The following is a 12,383-nucleotide window of genomic DNA, read 5'->3' as shown; positions in this document are numbered from 1 at the left end:
AATGGAGCCAGTCGGTGGTAGCACATGCCTTTAATCCCAGCACTTGGTTCCAGGACAGCCAGCACTACACAGAGAAACGCTGTCTCAAAAAAGAAATAAAGGAAGGAAAGAAGGAAGGGGAAGGGGAAGGGGAAGGGGAAGGGGAGAGGAGAGGAGAGGAGAGGAGAGGAGAGGAGAGGAGAGGAAAAGGGAAAGGGAAAGGTAAGCAGAAAGGAAAAGTAAGAACCTATCTCCGTATTAACAAAAGTCCGGTCTTCCAAAAGACTTAAACTTATGACACATGCCTGATATACCCCAGCACTCAAGAGGCAAAGGCAGAAGGATCTCTGTGAGATGGAGGCCAGCTAGGTCAACATATTAGGTTCCAGGAAAGGCAGGACTAAAGACTGAGTCTTTAAAAAAAAAAAAGAAAAAGAAAAAAGACAAACTTGTTTTCTATAAACACCTCAATACTCTTGGGAGGTAGATAAGGAGTCAGGTTTCTGGAAGAGAAACAAGTACAAAGGGATTAAGTATCTTGTCCAGCAAGCCATCAGTGAACATAAAACCAGAATTCAATTAGACTGCAAAGTCTAAATAACCTACCTTTCTTTAAAATACCTACAAATTATCACAAAATGTAGAATTTCATCCAACAATATGTTTCATCAAAATACTAGTTCAGAATTGAGTATTTTGAGCAAGGAAATATTATTTATCCAAAAAAAAAAAAAAAAAACAGTAAAATGAACAGGAGGGATTTCAAAACTTACTCATAAGGTGTCAGGTATGCTGGATCATATCTGTAACCCAGAAGGCAGGAGGGTGTTTCTTGTGTGTGAGGCCAGCATGGGTGACACAGAGATTTCTAGGCCATCCTGGGCTACAAACACAATGAGTCACTATCTCTAAAAAAGAAGAGGAAACTAAAGAAAGAAGCAGTGACCACATTACAATTTTCAAAGGTTACTCTAGTCATCTCATATCCTACTGTTCACATTCCCTTCCAAGGAGCAATGGAAGGGCAGATATACTCACTATACCTATATACTGTACAGATCAAATCTCAACAAACTCCCAAGAGTTTCGATCAAAGACATACTAAAATACATTTCCCTCCAAAAACAAAATTTTGTAACAATGCTTTCTGAACATTACTCCCTGTGTTAAAAAAAATCATTAACTTAGCTGGCCACAGTGGTGCACCCCTGTAATCCCAGCACTCCGGGAGGCAATGGCAGGTGGATCTCTGAGTTCGAGACCAGCTGGGTCTACAAAGTGAGTCCAAGACAGCCAAGGCTACACAGAGAAACCCTGCCTTGAAATAAATAAATAAATAAATAAATAAATAATAAATAAATAAATAAATAAATAAATAGGCTCATTAACTTAGCTCAGTGTGGTAGCACATGTGTTTAATCCCAGCACTTGGTAGGCAGAGGCAGGCGGATCTCTGTGAGTTCAAGGCCAGCCTGGTCTACAAATCTAAGTCCAGGACAGAAAGGGATATAACCCTGTCTCGGAAAACCAAAAATTAATACATATAGATATTTAGATGGATGGATGGATGGATAGATCAATGGATGGATAATGGTTAAAAAATTTAAAAATCACTGACTTTTTATTTTTAAACATTTACAGTTAGACTTAAGCAACTTAAAAGTTGGTGTTTTGTTCCTCCTTTGTTATGTTTAGACAAGATTCTCACTCCCATCTAAATTTATTATTTGAAAGTACAATGCCTACATGAAGATACTTCCCAACTGAAAAAAGTGATCAACCCAGAAAGTATCCAAAGCAGACCTTTTCTTTGAAAGCACATTAGTACATATTACATACGATATAAAGTTCACTGAGTAGCAATTCAAGATAAAATTTACTTTTTAGTAAAATCTGACAAGACAAATTTCAAAGAGAGAAATTCAAAAGAGAATTCACTTTCCAGGATTCTAGGGAAAACAGCTTACTATAAAAGAATCTCAAGGCAGTTTGTTTAAATCCTCCAAATCTCTCTCTCTCCCCTCTCCTCCTCTCTTTCTCACACACACATACACACAAAGAAAAAAAAAATTCTACACAAGCTACAGAACACTAAAGAAAATAAGACACTAAAATGTCTGTGCTCAAACTCCTAAAGTGTCTGTCAAGCTGATGGCCTTACATCCACCCAATCCAGAGGTAGCTTTCCTCATTTCAAGCTAACATCACATACAACATCAAAGCAAAACACCAAAACACCAAAGAATCTAAGAGCCTCCAACTAAAGTTTATTGGAATTACTGGGGGGGGGGGGGGGACCTGACAATCGGTGTCAGTTATTAACATTTTAAAGGTTAAAATCCAAAGACTCCATTTTTGCCACTTTTAGAAGCTTACATTATTTTGTCCTGTAGCACAGGACTCAGGTATTACGTCATCCACTGCCTGAATGAATACTGTCCCATTACCCAGGAAGCTTCAGGGTACCTGAGACACTGCACACCAACATATCTCTTCTGCTCTCTCAGAGCTCTTGATGCTACTGGCCCCTGGGATCTGCTCTCTTCCAGCTTCACAAAGACACCTGCTATGCACCTACTGCAATTCCATTTCCTTTACCTTTTGAGTACATTCCTTATGATGTCGTAGAGCTGTCTACTTATCAGCCAACAAAGCTAAGTGAATACACACCATACACCTCCCAACCTGACAGCAGGAGAGCATTTAGCTCTCCGGTACTCCTTCCCATCCACTTGTTGTGGAACTAAGTCAGATTTTATCATCTCTTTGATCCTAGAAGAATGAACTTTAAGATACAGTACACAACTGAATGTCCTCTATTTTCTGGTAAAATCAGTCTAGTACCCACATTCTTTATCCACTGCCCCAAATTTCTAGTTCCTCTAATAATCCTCTCTAGTTTTGTTTTGTTTTTTTTTCTCCCATTAGACTCCTGTACTCTACCCTTTATTATCTCTCAGTGACCTGATAATTTTGGACCCTTTAATGTCTTAAAACCGTAAATACTCCAATCTTTCTTCACACTTCCACACCTTGAATCTTCCAAACTCTTAGGCAACCTACTTCTGAACCCTGTCCAATTATTTCCTGCTTTAAACATGAGCATCCAACTTCCCTCACCATACCTACCCCATACAACTGTCCCTTTCTAGTCACATGCATCCACACATCCTTATGTCCTTTCCTTCAGAATAGCTGCTATACATTCTTCTACATTCTCTATAAAATAGCCTTTCTTCCCTGTTTCTTCTTACTGTCCCCTGCCTACTCCCTTCACTTCTTCTGCTATCTGCATGGGACTCCAGATCTGTCCCAAATTTCTTCCCTCCCAACCTATCCCACCTTCTACTGATTTCCCTTTAAACACACCCTCCTTCCATCTCCCTCCTCCTTCCCAACTTCTCTCCACACCTCCTGACTTGGGAATATTTCCTTCCATATTTCCCTACACCTCACCTACCACTCCCATAAACATTTTCCCTCTCCCTCCCTTCTGCCCACCATCTCACTCTCCATCCTGCCAAACAGCCCTTCCCTTTCCAGGGTGCTCCCAAACCTCAAGGTTTCCTCTTCTGTTGTTGCCCACTAGTATTTCTCACACAAACACCATTTCACTCACTCCTGCTGCCCTTTTACTGCTATACACATCTCCTGCATCGACACCTCCTCCACCCAATCACCTAACCCCTTGTCCCCATTTCTCTCCGAAACCCCTCAAACTCAGTTCCTGTGTCAATCACTCCTCCTCCCATCCTCATCTCCCCTGAATACAGGGCAAACACCAGCCTTTCTCTTCTAGCCTGTCAACCTCTTCCTGTCTCCCTCCACACCTCCGGGCCAGACACCTATCAGGGGACTCCTGCCGTCCTGGGCACACACAGACAACTCCTGCCTGAACACCCTCAATTTCAACTGCCACCATTTGAGAGCACCCCATCTCCAGACACTCCTTCCCTCCCTCTTTCGGGGCTCAGCCTGCCCACCACACTCCCAGCTACAGACCCCTCCTCCGCCATTTCCCTTCAGTCGTCCGGTGGCCTTCCCACTGCCTGCCCCATTCCCTGCCCCTCACACGCAGCGCTAACCGGGGCATCTGCTCCTTCCATTTCTGCCTAGAGGTGCCCATCTTCTCTCTCCCTCACTTGGCCCTGCCCGCCCCAAAGCCCCCTACACACCCGTCCGAACGCCCCAAACGGAACGTCCTCCCTTCTCGAACCCGACCTAGGCCCCCATGGGTTCCCCCAGGCCTGCCCTTGAGGGCCCGGTCACCGTGGGGCCGGGTCCCTTAACTCTCCCTTCTCCCCAGTCTGCCCACACCCTGTGCCCGCCCCCCGAGCATTCTCCCCGGCTCCTGCCCGCAACGTCCTCCAGCACCTGCCCCCGAGCCCGAAGCCCTCCCACCTCCCCGGAGCTCGCGCCCCGCACGCTGCCCACGCCCTCGGGAGGCTCAGGGCCGGGACCCGGGACCGCGACCCCGACCCCGAAAGCAAGCAAGGCGGCCCGCGGTCCTGGAGCGGACCAGCCAGGCACCGCGGCAGCGTCCAACAATGCCCGAGGCGCGGGGCCGGGATCGCGCCGCGCTCCTCGCCTCGGCAGCCGCCGCCGCTGCTAAGGACGCACAACAAACAATGCGGGGCCCGAGCAGGCTCCGCCAACCGCCTCAACCGCCGCCTCAACCGCCGCCCGCCCGGGACGGCCCGCCGCGCAGGCGCCGGCCCCGCCGCAGCCTACCCGCGCCGCCGCGCTCCGCCCGCGTCCGCTCCCCGCTCCCGCTCCGCCGCCGCCGCCACCTCGTCCGCCCGCGTCTCCGGCTCCTCAGCACAGCGGCGGCGGCTGCGGCGGCTGCTGCCCTGGTGGCGCTCGCGGATCCGAGCTCGGCTTCGGCGGCGACCGCGGCGGCGGCGGCGGACACGTGACGCCGCCGAGCACGCCCATTGGCCGAGCCGGGGGGCGGGGCCGCGCGGCTGCTGGGGAACGGAAAGCCCGCCCCCTCGCCCTCCGCGCGCCCCCTGCACGCGCGCTCTGCCGCACCTGAGAGCTCCGGCCAGCGCCCGCCGCTGCCGCGCCGCGTAGCCGCCTGCGTCAACTGCGCACCTGGGAGCGCGCAGGGCTCTCAGGCCTGCGGCCGTCGCCTGCACCTGCGAGGCCGCTTACGTAAACTGCGTCCCGCCCACCTCGCTGCGCCTAGTCCGGGCCGCGACCGCACCTGAGCCCCGCTGCGCCCGCGGCGTAAGCGCTGCTGAGCGGAGGCCAGCCGCTGGAAAGAGCTAGAGGCGCGGAAACTTCGTATCTGCGGGTTCTGAGAGCGGCTCCCGGCTGCCGCGGGAGCCGTCCTCCCCAGTCTCCGAGCCCTGGTGCGAGCTTCTCCCCCAACCCCAGCCTCTACGCTAACGGAGTAAGCGCCGCAGTGCCTCCCGGGTGGAGGAGGGGCAGGCAGTACCCTAGCTGAGTAAGACACTCGGATCCCTCCCGTGCTCCCCTCCCACTTGCCGGTTGTATGACCTTGGCCAAGTTACAGAACCGCCCGAGCCTCAGTTTTCACTTCACAGAAACTAAAACAATAATTCCGATTTAAGAGCCGTTGAGCAGGTGGCATAAAAACAATAGATGTGAATTTTCCTGGCACTTAACAAGCACTGAACAGAAATCAAAATCGCCTCTTCTTACCCCACCCTTAATTGCCAAAGAAATCCGACGGTTGAGGCAGACTGGCTAAATAACTGCCTGCTTTGTTCCGGCAGTGGCACTGGGAAAGAAATAAAGGTTCACGTTTTCTTTTACAGCTATTGGCGGGCGTCTTCTTGGTGCCTAGCATTCTGCCAGGCAGTTCAGCCCCTACTGTGAATGCCCTGCACCATGCAGGGAGGCTAGAATGCACTGGAGTATGAACCAAGGTCCTTAGCCTAAAGCAAATTCCTAGCAATGAGCCTGACCACTTAATTTGAGAAGACAGTGGAGGAGAGACCTCCCGCACCAGTTCCCTTGGCAATCCCCTTCTCATCCTGCTACAGCACTAGACTCAAATATTAACAGCTCTGGATTGGGAAGGACACTCAATGATACTCGCCCGGCATGGACAGGGTCCAGGCCGGCATCCGCAGCACCACCAAAAAATACAACCTCTATGCTTAATTCACAGAATAATATGTTAATACTTACGGTTCAAAAGCTTTAACAGCATACACACTTCCCTTTGCCCCTCCTTCAGGCCCACTTGGCTCTTAGGTAACAACAAAACTGTCCTTTCCAAAGTATGCCTAGGTCTGTAACACTTCTGTACTTCCTGAAGTCCGTGTTAGGCCCCGGATCACTACGTCTGATTGGCACCTTCTTTTAGCCTTCTGGAAACCTGGTTGTTCTATCAGCTGAAAAGATGCTCTGTCTGGAGCTCCTTGGCTGCCCTCAGACACACGTCTAGACTCTCCCTGCTTGCACATCACCCGGGTCAACAATGCATTGTTAGGTCACTGAGCTGTAATTTAGCTCAGTCTCTTCCCTGGACTGTAAGCACCTTGAGGAAAGGTTCATCCCTCTACCTAAGTTAGGAAAAACCGCACGCACAGGGGATGAGATCATTAAAGCTGGGTTTTGCAGTGTGAAAGGAAGTCTGCCAAGGGAGACGAGATGCTGCAGTGTAGCGTCCAGGCTCGCTGCGCTCTGGCTGTGTGACCTTGGCAGATCCAGGTCTTAGTGCCCTCATCTGTCAAGCCACACATAATTTTGCATACCTCAGAGTGCTATTACAAAGAGTCAGTGAGACTACATTTAAGGTATTTGGCCCTTAGAAATCCAACACTTAAAAAATTGTATTACTTTTTAAAATGTATTTTTTAGGTAGAAAAAGTACATGGCATTAAGGATTCAATATTATCTCCTATTTTATTTTTATTGGGATTATAACTAAACACTCATGACAAGAACGGGCAAATGAAGGTAGCTTAGATGGCTCAGCAGGTAAAGGTGTCTGCTGCCCAGCCTGACAAATCTGTGTTAAAAAATCCCAAAACCCTGGGCTGGAGAGAGATAGCTCAGCAGTTAAGAGCACTGACATTTCTTCCAGAGGACCCTGGTTCAATTCCCAGCACCCACATGACAGCTCACAACTGTCTGTAACTCCTGTTTCAGGGGATCTGACACCTTCACTAGATATACATGCAGTCAAACACCAATATACATAAAATAAAAATAAATATATTTTTAAACAAAATTCCATAACCCAGGTGTGGTGGTACACACTTATAATCCCAGCACTCAGGAAGACAGAGGCAGGTGGAACTCTCTGAGTTTGATGTCAGCCTGGTCTACAAAGCAAGTCCAGGACAGCCAAGGCTACACAGAGAAACCCTGTCTCAAAAAAAATAATAATAAATCCCAGAATTCACATGGTGTAAGGAAAGAATCCCACAGACTATCTTCTAACTACTTCTACAGGAGTGCATGCTAATATTCATATATGCATAGCAAAAAAAAAAATTTTTTTTAATGTTTACAGGAAAACATTGAAAACCAAACATGATACAAAGTAAGGAGAGCATAAAAGTTCACATGTAAGTGGCCATCATATTCTCTGTCCCTGACTTTACTCCATCTACCACTGCTTACAGAGAAAATTCTGTCATGCCTTCCATTGCATGCCCAGAGAAAGATGAAAGTTGTAGCCAGATATGGTGATGTGAAACTAACACTTGAATAGCCAACAAGAAAGGATCAGAACGTCAAAGCTAGACTCTGCTGCATGGAGAGTGTTGTCGGCCAGCCTGAGCTATGTGAAACTCTGTCTTAGGGCTGAGGCATGCCTCAGCTAGAGAGTGCCCTCCTAGCTGCTTGCCTGACATGCCTAAAGCCCTGGGTTCCAGCCCCAGAACTGCATGAATCAAGCCTGTAATTCTAGCAAATGACAGGTGGAGGCGGGAAGGTCAGGACTTCAATGTCATTCTCAGGCATCTAGCAAGATCAAGAGACTGAAGCCAGCTACATGAGAGCTGAGTTCTTGGTGGCATTGGTTTGGTTTTATGTTTTGAGTTTGTGGTTTGGTTGATGGTTTGTTTTGTTTTTCAAGACAGGGTTTCTCTGTGTGACCCTGGCAGTCCTGGAACTCACCCTGTAGACCAGGCTGGCCTGGAACTCAAGAGATTCACCTGCCTCTGCCTCCCAGGTTTTATGTTTTTTGGGGAAAGAAGGAAAAAGAAAGTTACAAACAACTAATGTATTTATAATAAGAAGGTTAGAATTTCATAGAAAAAAACATCAGAAAGCATTAAACACCAATCAGAAAATAAAACTGAATGTGAGAGCAGAGGACTCTTTCTACATTGCCTTAAAATTTTTAACTATTTACATACATATATATTTTATAAATTAAGTGTGTGTATGTATATAAGACTCATGTGCACATGAGTGGAATTGCCCATAGAGACCAGAAGTGTCAGAACCCTTGGAGATGGAGTTACAAGCAACTGTGATCCACCTGCTATAGTTACTAGAAACCAAACTCAGGTCCTCTGCAAGAGCAGCACCTGCTCTTAACCACTGACCATGCCTTTAGCCCCTGCTTTAAACTTTTGTCTGCTTTAAACTTAAAGATATAAACAGCTGGGCAGTGGTAGCACACACCTTTAATCCCAGCATCTGGGAGATAGATCTACAGAGCAAGCTCCAGGACAGCCAGGGGTATACAGAAAAACCCTGTCGTGGAAAAAAAAAAAAAAAAAAAAAAAAAGAAGAAGAAGAAGAAGAAGAGGAAGAAGAAAGGAAGATTATTATACTCTGTCTGCATTGATGTTTTTCATTTAATATACAGCTTTTTTTGTTGTTATTTAATATGGGGTTTCACTATGTAACTCTAGCTGGCCTGAACTTGCAGAGATCTTCCTTCTTTTTTGTCTTCAAGTACTGGGATAAGGGGCATATACACCTGGATGAATACATCCTCTGTTAGAGTACTCTTCTTTAAAAAAAAATATTTTTTTAATGATTTATGTATTTTTATTTTATGTGCATTGGTGTTTTGCCTGTGTGTATGTCTGTGTGAGGGTGTCAGATCCCCTAGAACTGGAGTTACAGACAGGTGTGAGCTGCCATGTGGGTGCTGGAAATTGAACCCGGGTCCTCTGGAAGACCTAAGCGCTCTTAACCACTGAGCCATCTCTCCAGCCCTGTGTACTCTTCTTTTCACTTTTCTGCATAATGTTGTATGTTAAGCCTCAGTTAGTTAAATACACTCCCTGTAGCCAGTATCAGGTCCTTTCCAGCATTCCCCTTATTATGAACAGAGGGAAGATAATGGATCTTGTAACATTCTAACAATTAAACTACTTCAAAATCACACCTAGGCCCAAAGACCAACATTGCCTGTTTCAGCCATACTTAGCACAAATACTAATTGAGATCCTATATGTGAAAGTCCCTAGAGGAGGAGGAGGAGGAGGAGAAAAAGAAGAAAGGAAAAAAAAGAAAACAGTTCTGCTGCCCCCATCCTCATTAGGCTGAAAAGAGACACAAATAAATGTATTTTTACATTTTTTTGAAAGGAGGTATGGATGGGCTCCAGCCTAACTTCCAATACAGCATTCTTGGTCCAAAAGACACTGAAAGATGACACTGTGGCCAAGGGGAAAAAGACAAAAACAAAACAAAAAAAAAAAACAAAAACAAAAACAAAAACAAAAAACATTATCTTCCGAAGTTGTCCATGCAATAGATATGGCTATTTAAATTTAATGTATTTAAAAGTAAATAAAATGTGGGGCTCGGGCTGGAGAGATGGCCCAGCGGTTAAGAGCACTGCCTGCTCTTCCAAAGGATCCAGGTTCAATTCCCAGCACCCACATGGCAGCTCACAACTGTCTGTAATGCCAGTTCCACAGCATCTGACCCCCTCACGCTAATGCACATAAAATAAAAATTAAATAAATTATTTTTTAAAAAATGTGGGGCTCAATGCATAGAATGCTTGCATACAGAAAGCCCTGGGTTTGATCCCCAGCACTGCATAAAGCCAAGCAGCATAGCCTATGCCTGTAATTCTAGAACTTGGGAGGTGGATACGGGATGATCAAGAGTTCAAGGTTATCCTCGGGTATATAGCAAGTTCCAGACCAGGCTGGGCCACTTAAGACCTGTCAAAAACAAACAAACAAACAAAAAACAAACAAACAAAACAAAACAAAAAAACCTGGGAGTAGGAATAAAATTTAAAATGGAAAAGCAGGAGTCACATTTAAAGTTCTCCACAAGCAGGTCAACACTGACCCAAGGGCTGGAATACTACAGAACAATAACAGTAACAGCCATACCTCACCTTCTGAAACCCTTGTCCTGGCATACTAACATAGGTCTAGCCATCTCTATTCTTCTTCCCCACTGCTTCTGTCTTCCTTCTCTCCTTTTACAAAATGAGGTACCGAATAACAGCCAAGTCTTTCTCTGGCGCCTGGATGCCCCCTTTCCCTACTCTCTTAAGGGACATCACTCCAAAGCTTGTCCATCTTTGATGTGGCCAGTCGCTCTCTACTGGATTCTTTCCATTATTAAACAGTCACTTCCATTGTTTTTTGTTGCTTTTTTTTTTTTTTTTTTTTTTTTTTTTTTTTTTTTTTTTTTTTTTTCATGAAACAAGATCTCCAGGTCATTCATGTGCCTGCTACAGCTTGAGAAGCTCTGGCCCAAATGCAGCAGGGACAGATACTGATCAAATGGGGCCTCCAATGCCGAGGTAGAATTGCTGCTGCTGACAAGATGCTCCAAAATGGTAAATAACCCTCGGTACAGTCCCAACAAAACCAGGCACAATCTTCATTCACTTTGCATAGCATTTGCCTCCCTGGAATAGTAAATCATGCTGGAATGGACTTTGTTCACTTGAAAACTGAAGTGACTTGTTACCTTACATAATTGCATATTAAACTTTCCCCTACACAATATTCAAAAGTCATGCAGTGTTATGCATCAAGCATCTTTGGCTTCCTCCCACGTCAATAAATGTCACTGTGACTACCGAGCTTCAGGACAATGTCTAAAAGCTACTACCAGGAATCCAGAGCTCCCGGCTGTCGCTCAGTGGCTACCTGGGACCTATCTGGTTGTTTGCTATGCTTCTGTCAATTGTCCCTAACTGCTGAATCTTTCCCCTAAACCCAGACCTGTCAGTTTCCTAATAGAGGTCATGTTAACCACTGATGTTGAATAAGCCATAGACTGCAGGCCCTATGTGGGCAGAATTATTGTTCTCTTTTCTTATTCACTTAGAGAGGTGTCCTGAATTATCCATATAACAAATATCTGTGGGACTAATATGTTACCTTACTAAAAATTTTGGGGGAGGGGTGTGTTCAAGATAGGATTTTTCTTTGTAGCCCTGGCTATCCTGGAACTCACTCTGTAGACCAGGCTGGCCTCAAACTCCAAATTTTGCCTCCTAAATGCTGGGATTAAAGGTATACACTACCACACCCAGTTGAATTCCCTTTTTTTGGGTAACAATCTCAAACTACTTTCAAGAAAGAAGAATCTACAAAAATAAAGCAGGGACTTGAGGTCAGGAAGCCGTTAGCTCTTCCAGCAATTATTCTAGTATTCTGAATGTGTCCGTGAGCCAGGCATATGGTATATGCTTGTAATCCCAGAACTTGGGAGGGTGAGGCAGGAAGAGAACCACAAATTCAAAAGTAGGCTGGGCTACATACTGAGTTCAAGGTGAGCCTGAGCTAAATCCCCAGACCCTTTATAAAAGCTCTAGAAATCAGTTTTCAGTACTTATGTTGGAGATAAGTAGTTATCTAGACTCTAGATTCTAGACTGACTGTCTAGTGTTGGATAGTGAGGGCTCTCACCTAATTGTGATTCTGCACCTCCTTCCCTTCATGTTTTCTTTTCTCTTCTTTTTCTTCTTTAAACAGTTTCATTGTGTAGCCCTGGCTGGCCTAGAACTGCCTATGTAAACCAGAATGGCCTCAGACTCACAGAGTTCCATCTTTCTCTGCCTCCAAAGTGGTGGGACAAGAAGTGTGTGCCCCCCCCCCTTCAGTGTTGTCTACTTATCTTTGTTTATAACACTTTGCACTTATTAGAAAGGAGCCAGCGAAGCTGCTAACCCTTGTAGGACAGCACACTGCAATCTTCTGGACTAAAATGCAAATAGTCAGACTTTAGGATGATTTTTGAGAGCCAGGTGAAAGGTGGTGCATGCCTTTAAACTCAAGGAGGCAGAGGCAGGTGGATCTTTGAGTTTGAGGGCAGCCTGGTGGTCTGCATAGTGAATTCCAGGACAGCCAGGGCTACACTGAGAAACCCTCTCTAAAACAACAACAACAACAACAACACAAAAAAATGGTTTCTTAGGAATGGTGGCTTGCTGGGCCCATTTCCTGAGTGTTTCCCTGAATCTTACCTCAGTTCCTTTGTCA

The 12,383-nt window shown here is 45.9% G+C and overlaps 1 protein-coding gene across 3 annotated transcripts in view; it reads right to left on the bottom strand.

The window, feature by feature from the left end:
• The window catches only part of Strbp (spermatid perinuclear RNA binding protein), a 114,668-nt gene extending 109,790 nt beyond the window's left edge, over positions 1-4,878 (bottom strand). For all 3 annotated transcript variants that reach the window (XM_055600828.1, XM_055600827.1, XM_055600825.1), the window contains exon 1: positions 4,711-4,878. The gene's annotated coding sequence lies outside the window, so the exon portion shown is untranslated. The remainder of the gene's footprint in view (positions 1-4,710) is intronic.
• Positions 4,879-12,383: the final 7,505 nt, after the last annotated feature.

The sequence above is a fragment of the Psammomys obesus genome, unplaced genomic scaffold, assembly GCF_907164565.1.
Source record: "Psammomys obesus unplaced genomic scaffold, mPsaObe1.curated_primary_1811, whole genome shotgun sequence".
NCBI classification, from domain to species: domain Eukaryota; kingdom Metazoa; phylum Chordata; class Mammalia; order Rodentia; family Muridae; genus Psammomys; species Psammomys obesus.
The sequence above is the reverse complement of the archived record's forward strand: the minus strand, read 5'-3'. Positions and strand labels throughout refer to the sequence as shown.